Here is a 13,581-nt window from a genome sequence, read left to right as displayed (position 1 = left end):
ACCTCAGAATGAGCAAGGAGACGACTTATGTCATCGTGTAGCCGAGGACTAGGCCTAGTTAATAGTATATTCGAATAACCTAGGATTTAAGGCAGGCTTTGTGGTAAAGGAACATGGAATAGGCATCCAATATCTATTTGCCGCATAGTCATTAAGTAGTTATGGCGCGGAAACGTTAAAACGAGCAGGGGTTCCATATCGACATATGTTACCATGTAGCCGAGACCAAGTCCTAGGTGATAGTACATATGAAAAACCTAAGATTCTTCGCAGGCTATGCGAGATAGGGACATGGAAAAGGCTCCCAATGCCTATTTGTTTCATATTCATTACATGTTATGGTGCAGAAACCTTAAAACGAGCAAGGGGACCATAGCGACTAATGTCAGCCTGTTGCTTAGACCTAGTCCTATGTGATAGTACATATGAATCTAAGTACATATGAATCTATGGTTTTAGGCAGGCTATGCGAGATAGGGACATGGAAAAGTCTCCCAATGCTTATTGACCTATATTCATTACATGTTATGGTGCAGAAACCTTAAAACGAGAAACGGGACCATAGCGACCTATGCCACATTATAGACGAGACCTCATCGTAGGTGATAGAACAAAGCGACCTATGTCATCGTTTAGCCGAAACCTAGTTCTAGGTGATAGAACATATGAATTACCTAGGATTTTAGGCAGGCTATGTGGGATCGATACATGGAAAATGCTCCCAATGTCTATTTGACTCATATTCATTACATGCTATGGTGCAGAAACCTTAAAACGAGGAACGGGACCATAGCGACCTATGTCACCTTATAGACGAGACCTCGTCGTAGGTGATAGAACATGAGTTACCTATAATTTTAAGCAGGCTATGCGTGAAAGGTTCCTTTTCTCGTTGTAAGGTCTCTGCATCATAACATGTAATGAATATCGGTTATTAGATATTGGGAGCCATTTCCATGTCCCTATCTTGCATAGCATGCCTAATATCCTAGGTTATTCATATGTACTGTCACCTAAGACTAGGTCGCGACTACATTGTGACATAGGTCGATATGGTCCTCTTGCTCGTTTAATTTTTTTCGCGCCATAACCAGTTAATGACTATGCCGCAAATAGGAATAAGGAGCCTTTTCCATGTCCCTTTCACGCATAGCCTGCTTAAAATCATAGGAATCACATGGAATCCCAAAGTATGTTGCTAAAATCATAAGGGTACCCCAATAAGATTTGCTATTGCAGTCAGGGGCGGTCCACGATTTGATATTTCCTAGGAATCACAACTTAGTCTTGATCTGTCTTCCCCTTGAAGCATAGAATATGCTGCATAAATGAATAAGGGGGTTTGAGGGTTCTTACACTATAATACTTTTGTCTAAATTCAGTCTTGAACTGTGCACTTTGGTGTAATATTTGCTTATTTATATGGACATGAAACGTTCATTATAACCCGTCACATTGGGCATGTAACGTCTTCCATGTTAGCCTAAAATATGTTATCCCCTAAACAAATGCGCGGCTAAAAGGATTCTAAAACTGGGCATTTTGTAATGCATACACATGACAGAGGCTTTGAACTATCCCGAAATACGGTGAAGAAGTTAACCGTTACATTATGTCGTATCCCGGATAGCATGCTGATTTGTGATAAATACATTTTTATATACTTGATGTATGCTTATTTATGGCAGGCTTTGATAAATTACCGCTTCAAATGGCCACATGTAGGAAAGTATACTAACACATTCATAAGTTTACAAAATGTTACCATATTTTTAAATATCATTTATTCAAGAAATATATTGTATATATATATATGTAACATGAGTTTATAGACCTAAACATAAAGGTAATGCTACTTATCTTTAACTAAAGGTAAACATATTGGATACTTAACAACACTGCTTAGCGAAAAACCCTCTTTTCCCCTGTAATTAATCACTGTTTACTTTCCTGTACCTCTTATACCATCCCAAATGTTACCCCTGTGTACCCTTCGTTAATACGGATGTTCAGTAGCAGTCAATCGTTTGGTCATCATTCGATTGTTTATTGTAAGATGCGAATCGGGGATCCCAAATTTTTATCCATAAGGCATTGAAGGTAAATTTCGGCAATATCTGTCTCTAAAAATATAAAGCTATTGTTTTTGTTGAACAGGTACTATGTTCCGACTGTTTCTTATTTAGGGCCAATTTTAATTCAAAACAGTGCTAGACACACCCACAATTTCAAATCTGAAGCTAAGCTTTAAACCTGATGTCTGCAAGCCGGTGTTAATCAATCTCCATCACAATGTTCTCCATTAACAAGCAGAATAGATCACTGCATATGCCTGGAATGCAGTTATATACTTTTTAAGAGCGTTTTCTTCCCTCTCGTTTTGGTAGTAATGACCAAACTTTTCAAAACTTTTGTTAAAATACAATAAAATCAATAATTTACAAATAATTTACATTTTATTTACCAAAATAACGTTTTTTCTATGGTTGCGGGATTTGCATGTTGTGTGCTCAAACACCTTAGCGATGTATAAAGGAATGTTCATGTGCTCGTTCAATATGCCCAGACCAGATCAATGGCCTGTGTGAGGTTGAAGTGATTCCAAAAGCCTACCACTCTGGCAATAATCATGGTAATTGAACATACACTCGTAAATGCATCGAACATGAGCCATCACAACATTTTGAGGCATAAGGTAATGCTCACGTGCTAAATATGCTCAAGCCAGACTTTTCCGAATACAATGGTCTATGTGAGGTTGAAGTGATTTCAAATGCTGATCACTCTAGCATAGTGGCAATAGCCATGGTTGTGTCAAGCGAACGTGTCAATGCCTATAACATTAGCCATGAGAGCGTATTGAGCGAGTCATGCTCAACATTACACTTTTCGTTATTGTCCCCTTAGTCGATTTTTCATGTTTTATGTTCGACTACTCAAGAAAAAAGCTCCTCAGATCTCTATAGTTCATATTATAGGCCATGTACCCAGTTTATCCCTACACTTTCTGTTATGGTCTCCTTAGTCGAATAATCGGGTCAGTCCGTCCCCAAAATGGGTTTTGCAGCAGCAAAGTTCGATTTTCGAGCTCTATGTTCGGCTACTCAGTTCAACAGCTCCAGCGATATAAAAAGATCATACAGTAAGCATCGTGGCCTATTTCATCCCTACACTTATCGTTATGTCCCCTAGGTCCAATTTTCGGGTCAGTTCGTCCCTATCCCGCATAGCCTGCCTAAAATCTTAGGGTATTCACCTAGGGACAGTTCTCGGCTACACAGTGACATAGGTCCCAATGGTCCCCTTGCTCATTCTTGCAAGAACGAGTCTTACATGTTTCCTCGAGATTAATGCTCTAATTGTATTGATTTTGATGGTGATACGGTGCTAGCATGTATGTTAGGGGTCAATAGGGCTTATATTGCCCATATACGCATAACGTTGGGCTAAGGACGGGGCCAGACTAAAATCCTCGTAGTATTGACAGTTTCCCCGAATGTATCACACCGCCAGGGAACCCTTTGATACAGTGCCATTGGTCCCCTTGCTCGTTTTTAAGGCATCCGCACCATAACAGTGTCTGAATATGGGCCCAATTGGCATAAGGAATCGAGTTCATGTCCATATCCCGCATAGCCTGCCTAAAATCCTAGGGTATTCACATGTGCCATCACCTAGGGCCAGGTCTCGGCTACACAGTGACATAGGTCCCTATGGTCCCCTTGCTCGTTTCTGCGAGAACGAGTCTGACATGTATGGTATGGGTCAATAGGGCTTTTATTGCCCATATACGCATAATGTTGGCTAAGGACGGGGCCAGAATAAAATTATCGTAGTATTAACAGTTTCCCCGAATGTATCACACCGCCAGGTAACCCTTGGATACAGTGCCATTGGTCCCCTTGCTCGTTCTTAAGGCATCCGCACCATAACAGTGTCTGAATATGGGCCAAATTGGCATAAGGAATCGAGTTCATGTCCCTATCCCGCATAGCCTGCCTTAAATCCTAGGGTATTCACATGTGCCATCACCTAGGGCCAGGTCTCGGCTACACATTGACATAGGTCCACATGGCCCCCTTGTTCTTTTCTGCGAGATCGAGTCTTATATGTTTCCTCGAAATTAATGCTCTTATTGTATTGATTTTGATGGTGATACGGTGCTAGCACTGCATCACCGCGGTGATATGGTGATACGGTGCTACGGTGTTAACTTCACGTACATTCTCCAACTCATTGTTTTATTACAAAACATTGGAAAATAACTACTTCGGATTCCATCGACTGTACGATAACCCCTGCATAGTTTCTGGTATTGTAGTTTATTTCCATAACTAATGTCTGTCGCTTTCAGGACCGATGCATTTAGTATAACTTTATGAACATGTTTAACACTGTCTTGGCAAAACTCATGGACTAATGACCTGTGAATTGTTCACCTATTTAAACGGAAAAAATTCTAGTGTTTTATCAGTATCAGTTATAGTTTTGCGGATTTTGTTTCTTTTACAGAAACTCGTTACGAAATCCCACTTTCCAGAAACTTGACACGATGTGAATGTGCATATGGGAACTCTCGAAAGTGCGGCACATAAGATGACAATATTTTCTTGGATGCATAGCATTAAGTCGGCGCGATAAAAATGGAAAAAAAACATGGAACTAAAGCAACAAAAAATAATTTGGTTGTTTTTTCATTGATAACATGTTTAGTAATAGTAAACGTGTATTCGAAAGATATATCCGGGGAAAAGTTTGTATTAACATTTAATATTTTCAACAAACAAATTTTAGGGCTATTATAATTTAAGACTTCGTTTTCAATAAGTAATATATTCTTTTCAACACATCATACTTCACATATTATCGTACAGCGTGGAAAAAGCGTTATCCTGCAATTTTATGAACAAGCCTTTAAGTTAAAGCGACAATTTGGACATTATCATTATTGCAGGTCATGCTACTATTAATAGAGACCGGAAAACGCATGCGTTACGCATTAAAAAACCGTCGTTCACGAAGATTGTTTGTTTGTTTTGGTACAAGTCTGGCACATGCAACAGTGTTGATATATAAGGTTCAAGTATGCATGCTGACTCGATATATCTTGTCTTCCTACTCAGGGGGATATGAAACAGAGCATATGCCTGCAAAGCATGGTATTGCATGTACAAATACGTGTATTTATATGAATATATATATATATATATATATATATATATATATATATATATATATATATATATATATATATATATATATATATATATATTTATAGAGAGAGAGGAGACAATGAGATAAAAATAGGTTTCCGATAGACAATGTCAAGAATAATACTCATGTTTCAGAACAATACTGTTTCCATATTTCTGGCATAAAGCTAACTAGGAGTGCACCGATAATGTAGTTATTAATCAGCTTGACAGGATTTTGTTTTAAAATGAATTACATGAATTACATTACACTGATTTATGTCGTGCTATTATTGAGTATTCATGTTATGGCAGCACAAACGTCCCATTTTCATATCTCTGCATAATTCGATCTAAAGGAGTAGAATTCACAAATACGAGTTACATGAGCACATGCCGTCCACTTATTTAAGAATGTTGGCGGACGAACACTACTTGATTTAAAAAAAAAAACTAGCATTCGCTTGCATCTGTACGTCACAAATTGGTAAACATGCATGAAGATGACATGTTCTCACATTGGGAATATCTTCCATGCCAACATACTGAGGCGAAGCATACGTCTTGGTTAGAAAGAATGCTAAATAGTAAACATTCATTGGCGCCGCACTGAAGTGCGCGCCTATTATGGAATGGGAATTTATTTTAGTTAGTGGTAGGAGCGGTTTTTAAGTTGATTGACAGTTGGGTTTTACTGTTATTTTATTATGATTAAAAATGCAAATGGGTGGCGATTGCATGGGTGTTAAAAATGCTATTTATGTTTGAATAGATTGTCTTCAATTTATCTTCAAAACATTATATCAGAAGAACGACAAATAAGTGTAATAACTGTTCCCGATTCGTTTACGTTTTCTGATTAGTTACCTGTAATATCATGTGCCGGAAATGTAAACATTCGGAGGAGTTCCGAATGAAATGTAAAATGTGTGGACCGGTAATTATGTGAATGGAAAGAATGATATTTTATGTTGTTTTGTTATGTTTACTGCATTGATAACCATGAGGTAAGCTGTTTTCTTTAATATAATCGATATTGGAATTAAATGTTCACCTAACTTTTATTTGTTAATGTGTTTAAGGTGACATTAGTAAAATTTTACTACGATTGCCCCGAGTTGTTTTATTTTTATAACACTACACATATCCGGATGTTGCTATTTTTAGAACCAGAAGGTATTTCCCCGCTACTCATAGGTCAATAATGGAATTTCTACATCGCGTTTAATAGTTGGAAACTAGGTGATGTTTTTTGATGAATATACGTTTAAAATAAGTAAACACTAAAAGTGCACACTGGCAGTTGATTACGATACATCTAACAATTTGAGTCATTACAGTAAAACATGGATTATAAGTGAATTATACGTAAGAGAGATATCCTGTCGAAAAAACGAATGTCAACAATCAGTTTGGAACTGGGATATTCGTATCAAAGGGCTATTCATGTAAGTATCCTTGAGTAGTTGTGTACGTTTATGTGTTCAAAAATGTTTGTTTTTTAATTTATCTTTGGAATTCTTAAATCATTTTTATTTGTTAATGTTAAGACAGCGTGTTAATATTTTTACATCTACTATAAATATACATGTTACATACTTTACATCTACTTACTTATATAATGCACCAGTCAATTAAAACCACGCCCCCCCCCAGGTCCGAGGAACAGCTGTGACTTTGACTTTCTTCAGCCAACCCCGGGTAAAATCCTCGTCCTGCGGGAGAACTGTTGGTCAAATCCCCGCCATATATTTTGCTCAAAGACAAAACCACCGCATTCACCTGGCACTGCGAGGCCACCTGAAAGGTAAAAACACAGCCCATTTCCCCGGCTATCCCGGCATATCCCCAGACCTGGGGGGCCGTGGTTACAATTGACTGGTGCATTATGTACATGTTACATATTTTTAAATGTACTTATGTACATCATTTATGTATATGATATGAGTATGTAATCTTTTATTTGATTGTTTTATCTTAGAAAAATATTAGACTTAAAAATACCCATTATTTGTTTACAAACTGCATATTTTCAAAATAAACCTGTATTAAAAGATGTACATGGTTTCGGGCTGGAAGCCACAACAGCTTGGACACAAGCGACATTCATTTGCTTGGTGTAGGTCTCGTTGAACGCCATACTGTTGTGAATCATTATCAACCAATGCACAACAACTACACATTTGTGCCTACCAACCCTTACTCTTGGCTAAAACGGATATTAGTGCAGAATGTATAATTAATACATGTGCATTTGTATTTTACGGTTGTAGTTTCTGTTGGTTGATAATCAGAAGTCTAATTTCTTTCAGGCAGGAAAAGGACTGAATATTACTATTATATGAAGAATTCCAGCCTGCATTAAATACTTTGTTGGATCATTGAGACAGATTTGACATCCATGTCTATCCACAAGCAGTCACATCTGATAGAGATGATGTGAGTATTTCATATAAAACATATTTGAGTGGTGGTGTTTGTTGTTTTATAAACTCACTGTTTCAATAATCCAGTGGTGGTGGTGATGGTGGTGGTGATGATGAATTTTATTGATAAATTTAGTAATTTTCTTTATATTATATACATGTATGTATCAGCTTATTGTTGTTGTTTTTAAATAATGTTGAGAAATATTAAACTGTTTTATTTTATTTTGTATATGTATGGCAGTATTATTATCTATACAAATTAGTTAGAAAGTACTTTTTTTCTTTTACAGCACTAAACATTCTAGATGGGTAAAGAACCTGAAGGGGCATGAAAACCAAATCAGCATTGACTCAGCATTGAGTAATTTCATCTGTGCACACACTACAAGTACAAACGCATGGGAACAAACCAAACTTCAAATGTTGAAGAGTGAAGAATTATTGTGAAAAATTCTAAATGTTAGAATACCATTGACTAAATAAAACAAATAGACATCGATTACCAACAGAGACTGTTTACATGTTATAATATTAAAAAGACATTAGTTGAGAACTTTCACTCTGACATTTTTGGAGGGGCATTACCGCCTACTTAGTGTTCTTGTTTCTTTACATATTTTAATTTAAAAGTACATTCATTGTTTTTAAATCTGAATTCTGAGTTAGTATCACAAGTAAAATTCATTTATTTGAATGATTACATTTTATGAATAAGTCCAATTAAGCTTTTTACAAGAAAAAGGTTGATTTTTAAGCATTTTATTAGTTATAAAATGAGTACATGACATTATGTATATTTCTTCAAAACTGAACGGTAAACTATCATAAATTGTCTTTTAAATTGTTCATTAGACATCATAGAAAATATTTAAAATGATTTCAGCAGGTTGTCTTGTTATTAACTATTTTTTATGAATTTATAAAACTGCTATATATTTTCAAACATCGAAATACTGCTCTGTTCCGAAGACTCACAAGATCAATCAAAATGATTTTTTTCCATGTGTATCAATAATATGTTCGGTTGAACTTAATTTTTCTGTTAACTGAAGTTTATTTTACCAGAAACTGTTGTGTTTATTTCATAATCTCTGATAATGTGAAAAAAAATCAAATATAGACAAAATATTTTTAATTCAGTAAAAAATCTTCAAAATTTGGATAAAAGTCCCATAGTGTACCATGATAATAACTATGTTGTCGGTAAAAGCTTTATAAAAGTGTGTATTACTTATACCTTAATTCAGTTTAAATAATTATGGCCTTTAAGGATTTGTGTTTTCATATAGATTTCCTGTTATATTGAGCTTTGTCAATTTTTGTTGTTGTTTTGTATTATGTACAATTACTTTCTATTTCCTAACTTTTGTCTCATTTGTCAAATTGAATTGTTACATATTTAAGTGAAAAAAACACACACTATTTTTAAAGATGCACTCTTACTCCCAAATAAGACTTATGATAATTATATATTATTGTTTTCATTTTTCAAAATGGGTTGATAGATGTCAACAACAATGTTTCTAATGAAGGATCTTGAGTTCAATTTGCTAATTAATAAGAATGAACATAAAACATGGTATTTCTGCCTTGTGATACTATAGTAGACCACAGTAAATCTTTTAGCAATCACCAATCATTTAATATTTGTCATGCTTTCTGCTATTATAAACAGGGTGACAAGCTTGTTATCAGTAAACGATATTTCAGTAAATGCATTATTTAGTAAGTAGTTATTGTTTTTCATTCAATTTGATGTGTGTTATAAATACAATTATATGTATTGATTTCAAATAAGAGTTTCACTTTAAAGATGCTCATTTAAAGATAATGAACAGACACACAAAAACTAGACACATTTGATACTAATTATATGATTGATTATTGTTTTATATATAGGTGACCTCTGATTTGTTTTGGAGATATTCATAAATGGGTGTTATTCTTTATTGTCTTCAGTTTCTTATACATTTAAGGATTTTTATAATTGCTTTTCTGGTATATATTACAATGTAATTTAATGCAAATGAAAACACACTTTAAACTAGACACATTTGATACTAATGATATAAATGATTATTGTTTACATGTACTGATTACTGTATCTGATTTGTTATGAAGATATTCATAAAGGGGTGTTCTTCATGTTATTATACATTTTGGACTTGATTTAGTATTGCTTTTCTGGTATATATTCATTTAATGCACAAAGAAATTGTTTTAAGTGTTCAGTATCACTTTCACACATTGTTTACTTTTTTTTTGCATATTTGGCCTATTTATGCTTATATGTGCATTGTTGTATTTCAAAACCTTTGTAAAAGAAACAGTATTATTTCTTTCATACATAGTCTGATACATATTCAGTTTGAATGCGTTATTTTTATCATATTTGAAAAAATTGCCATTGTCCAATAAGACACATGCTGTTTTTGTGTTAATATCAACTAAAAACATCCATTTTCAACTCTTCTTTACTATGTAAATGAAGAAGTTAACATAATAACTCCATTGACTAGATTTTTATGCAATTTTACATTACATTTTAGTATTATTAAACAGCTAAAAACAAGGCATGTTATGTTATAAATGCATTTCATCTAGTAAACAATGTTCACTTTTTATATAACAGTTCAATAATTATGTTCTATTTATGTTTGCAACTTTCAGACGAAATGATAATGTTTATTAAAGTACTACAAAATTGTTAAATTGTTATTTCATATCACTTATTCTTCCCTACAAGTTGTCATTCCAGCATGGTGACGTTGCCCCCTCCCCCTATATGATTAGAACTGCAGTGTACATGAACAATAACTCTATTTCAGCGTATTGCAAGAGTTATTCCCTTTGTATCTTTTCCTGTCCGGAGCATAACTAAAAACTACTTTTTTGGAATTTCATTAAACATCATTCAATGGTATTTAGCACAACGAGAGGAAGTGCAGTGCACAATGACTATAGCTGTTTTTAAGCTAATTACATAATTATTGCCCTTTGCCGCTTTTTCTTGACCAGAGCATTACTTTAAAACTACTTATGGTATTGAAATAAAACTTGGTATATGGGTATGTGGCAATGACAAAAAGTATAGTGCACAAGCACCCTAATTCTGTCGTGTTCATTAATGTACCCCACCCCTAATGAAATGTTCAACTTGAAAATCTTCAATTTCAATGCTTTTGCCTATGTTGTCATGCAGAATACTACAAATATTTTGAGAATTTCATAGATGCGGTTCAATGCACCATAATATGCTTGTTGGCCTTGACATTCCTTGTTTTTCAACATATAACAAGTAAATAAACTATTAAACGGCGCCCTTTGATGCTTTGCATCAATGGTCTTTCTTGTTGACTATCTGAATTGTTTACCATAGCCAGTGTACCTGATACGCGAAGCCATTTATCATATAGGTACTGATTGAAATAACCTATACATCTTAGTTTGTTTATTACTTTAAGGCGCACTGCTATTTTCCAATGTTATGCTATTAAACTAACGTAGTAATTGATCAGTTTGACAAAATTGTTGCAATGTACATTTGATGGCCGCATATCAGTTAACTTAAGATAATTATATGATCTACATTTACGCGAAATTCGTTAAAGGGCCGCATAGTTAAGGGGACCCCTGATACACACAGTTAAAGTTATATTATCCTAGTTTCATTTGTTTAGAATTATTTCTCTAGATCCAAATAAATGTCACACAAAAACCATATGCGGTTCACATAGTGACATACTTTAAGAATGTTAACGAACGAACAAGGACACATTCATTTCACTTAAACTGTGAGTTGCAATATATGTTTTCTTAATGTTAGCATTCGCTTAAATCTGTATTGCATAAATGGGTGAACATGCATGTGGGCGTAATGTTCATAGTTTGAATATCTGCAATGCTTACATACCGAATCCAAGCATAAGTGCCGACAGTGGTGGTATGGAAAGAATGTAAAGCATAAAACATTAAATGACCATCTGAAAAATCGACGAAAGACAGCGTATCTGTTATTCAAAACCATATAACATGTAAGAATTTATTAGAACACGTTATACGTGTATTTTTCAAAACATTTTCAGGTAATCGCATGTATGATCTAAGATAGCCCTAAAAGAGCTTGGATATGACCAAGTTTTATATGAAGTAAATAATTTGCGTTATTTTATGCATTGTAAGTCTTTGGTGCATATATTTTACATCCCGTAGATAAACGAAAATACTGTCAACGAAATGGCAGAGTCCTCACTTCATATTTCTGAGTCGATACTTATGCGTTTTCTTTGCCGATGGCGTGTTGTTTTTTACACACATGCATATAACGGGTCTTGTTTGTGTGGACGTCTGTTTTACTTGGTAAGGCTAAGAAAAACTACGAAAACTGTAAAAAGAATAAGAAATTGTTTTTTACAAGAAAATGGTGATGCTGAGCGGACTCGAACTTACACCGAACGATTCGTGGATACAATTTACTTGTCCAGCCGGCTTAACCACTTAGCTATCTGTACACACCCTGCGTGATGTGACACAGCACAAATAAGCATTCTCGAAAAGCTGTTCTATTGTGTATATACAAAGGATTTGGACGATTTCAAATGCAAGGGGAAGAAGCATTTATTACGTCATAAAATTTACGGAACTCGGCCTATTTCTCGAATATATTGGAGGTTTCACTGACACAAATTGCAGCAAGTGTTAGTTGCTGCTACATCTTCATTTTACCAAAAGCTTTTTCTCAACAAGTGCATTTTCATTTTGTAAACAAGAAAAACGTGGTGTTTGAGCCCTATTTGTAAATGGTTCGGTCATGTTACTATTAATAGAGACCGGAAAACGCATGCGATACGCATTAAAAAAACCGTCGCTCACGAAGATTGTTTGTTTGTTTTGGTACAAGTCTGGCACATGCAACAGTGTTGATATATAAGGTTCAAGTATGCATGCTGACTCCATATATCTTGTCTTCCTACTCAGGGAGATATGAAACATAGCATATGCCTGCCAAGCATGGTATTGCATGTACAAATACGTGTATTTATACGAATATATATTTATAGAGAGAGAGGAGACAATGAGATAAAAATAGGTTTCCGATAGACAATGTCAAGAATAATACTCATGTTTCAGAACAATACTGTTTCCATATTTCTGGCATAAAGCTAACTAGGAGTGCACCGATAATGTAGTTATTAATCAGCTTGACAGGATTTTGTTTTAAAATGAATTACATGAATTACATTACACTGATTTATGTCGTGCTATTATTGAGTATTCATGTTATGGCAGCACAAACGTCCCATTTTCATATCTCTGCATAATTCGATCTAAAGGAGTAGAATTCACAAATACGAGTTACATGAGCACATGCCGTCCACTTATTAAACAATGTAAGCGGACGAACACTACTTAATTTAAAAAAAACAACAACTAGCATTCGCTTGCATCTGTACGTCACAAATTGGTAAACATGCATGAAGATGACATGTTCACATTGGGAATATCTTCCATGCCAACATACTGAGGCGAAGCATACGTCTTGGTTAGAAAGAATGCTAAATAGTAAACATTCATTGACTATCTGAATTGTTTACCATAGCCAGTGTACCTGATACGCGAAGCCATTTATCATATAGGTACTGATTGAAATAACCTATACATCTTAGTTTGTTTATTACTTTAAGGCGCACTGCTATTTTCCAATGTTATGCTATTAACTAACGTAGTAATTAATCAGTTTGACAAAATTGTTGCAATATACATTTGATGGCCGCATATCAGTTAACTTAAGATAATTATATGATCTACATTTACGTGAAATTCGTTAAAGGGCCGCATAGTTAAGGGGACCCCTGATACACACAGTTAAAGTTATATTATCCTAGTTTCATTTGTTTAGAATTATTTCTCTAGATCCAAATAAATGTCACACAAAAACCATATGCGGTTCACATAGTGAC

The sequence above is a fragment of the Mya arenaria genome, chromosome 12, assembly GCF_026914265.1.
Source record: "Mya arenaria isolate MELC-2E11 chromosome 12, ASM2691426v1".
In the NCBI taxonomy this organism is placed as follows: domain Eukaryota; kingdom Metazoa; phylum Mollusca; class Bivalvia; order Myida; family Myidae; genus Mya; species Mya arenaria.
The sequence above is the reverse complement of the archived record's forward strand: the minus strand, read 5'-3'. Positions refer to the sequence as shown.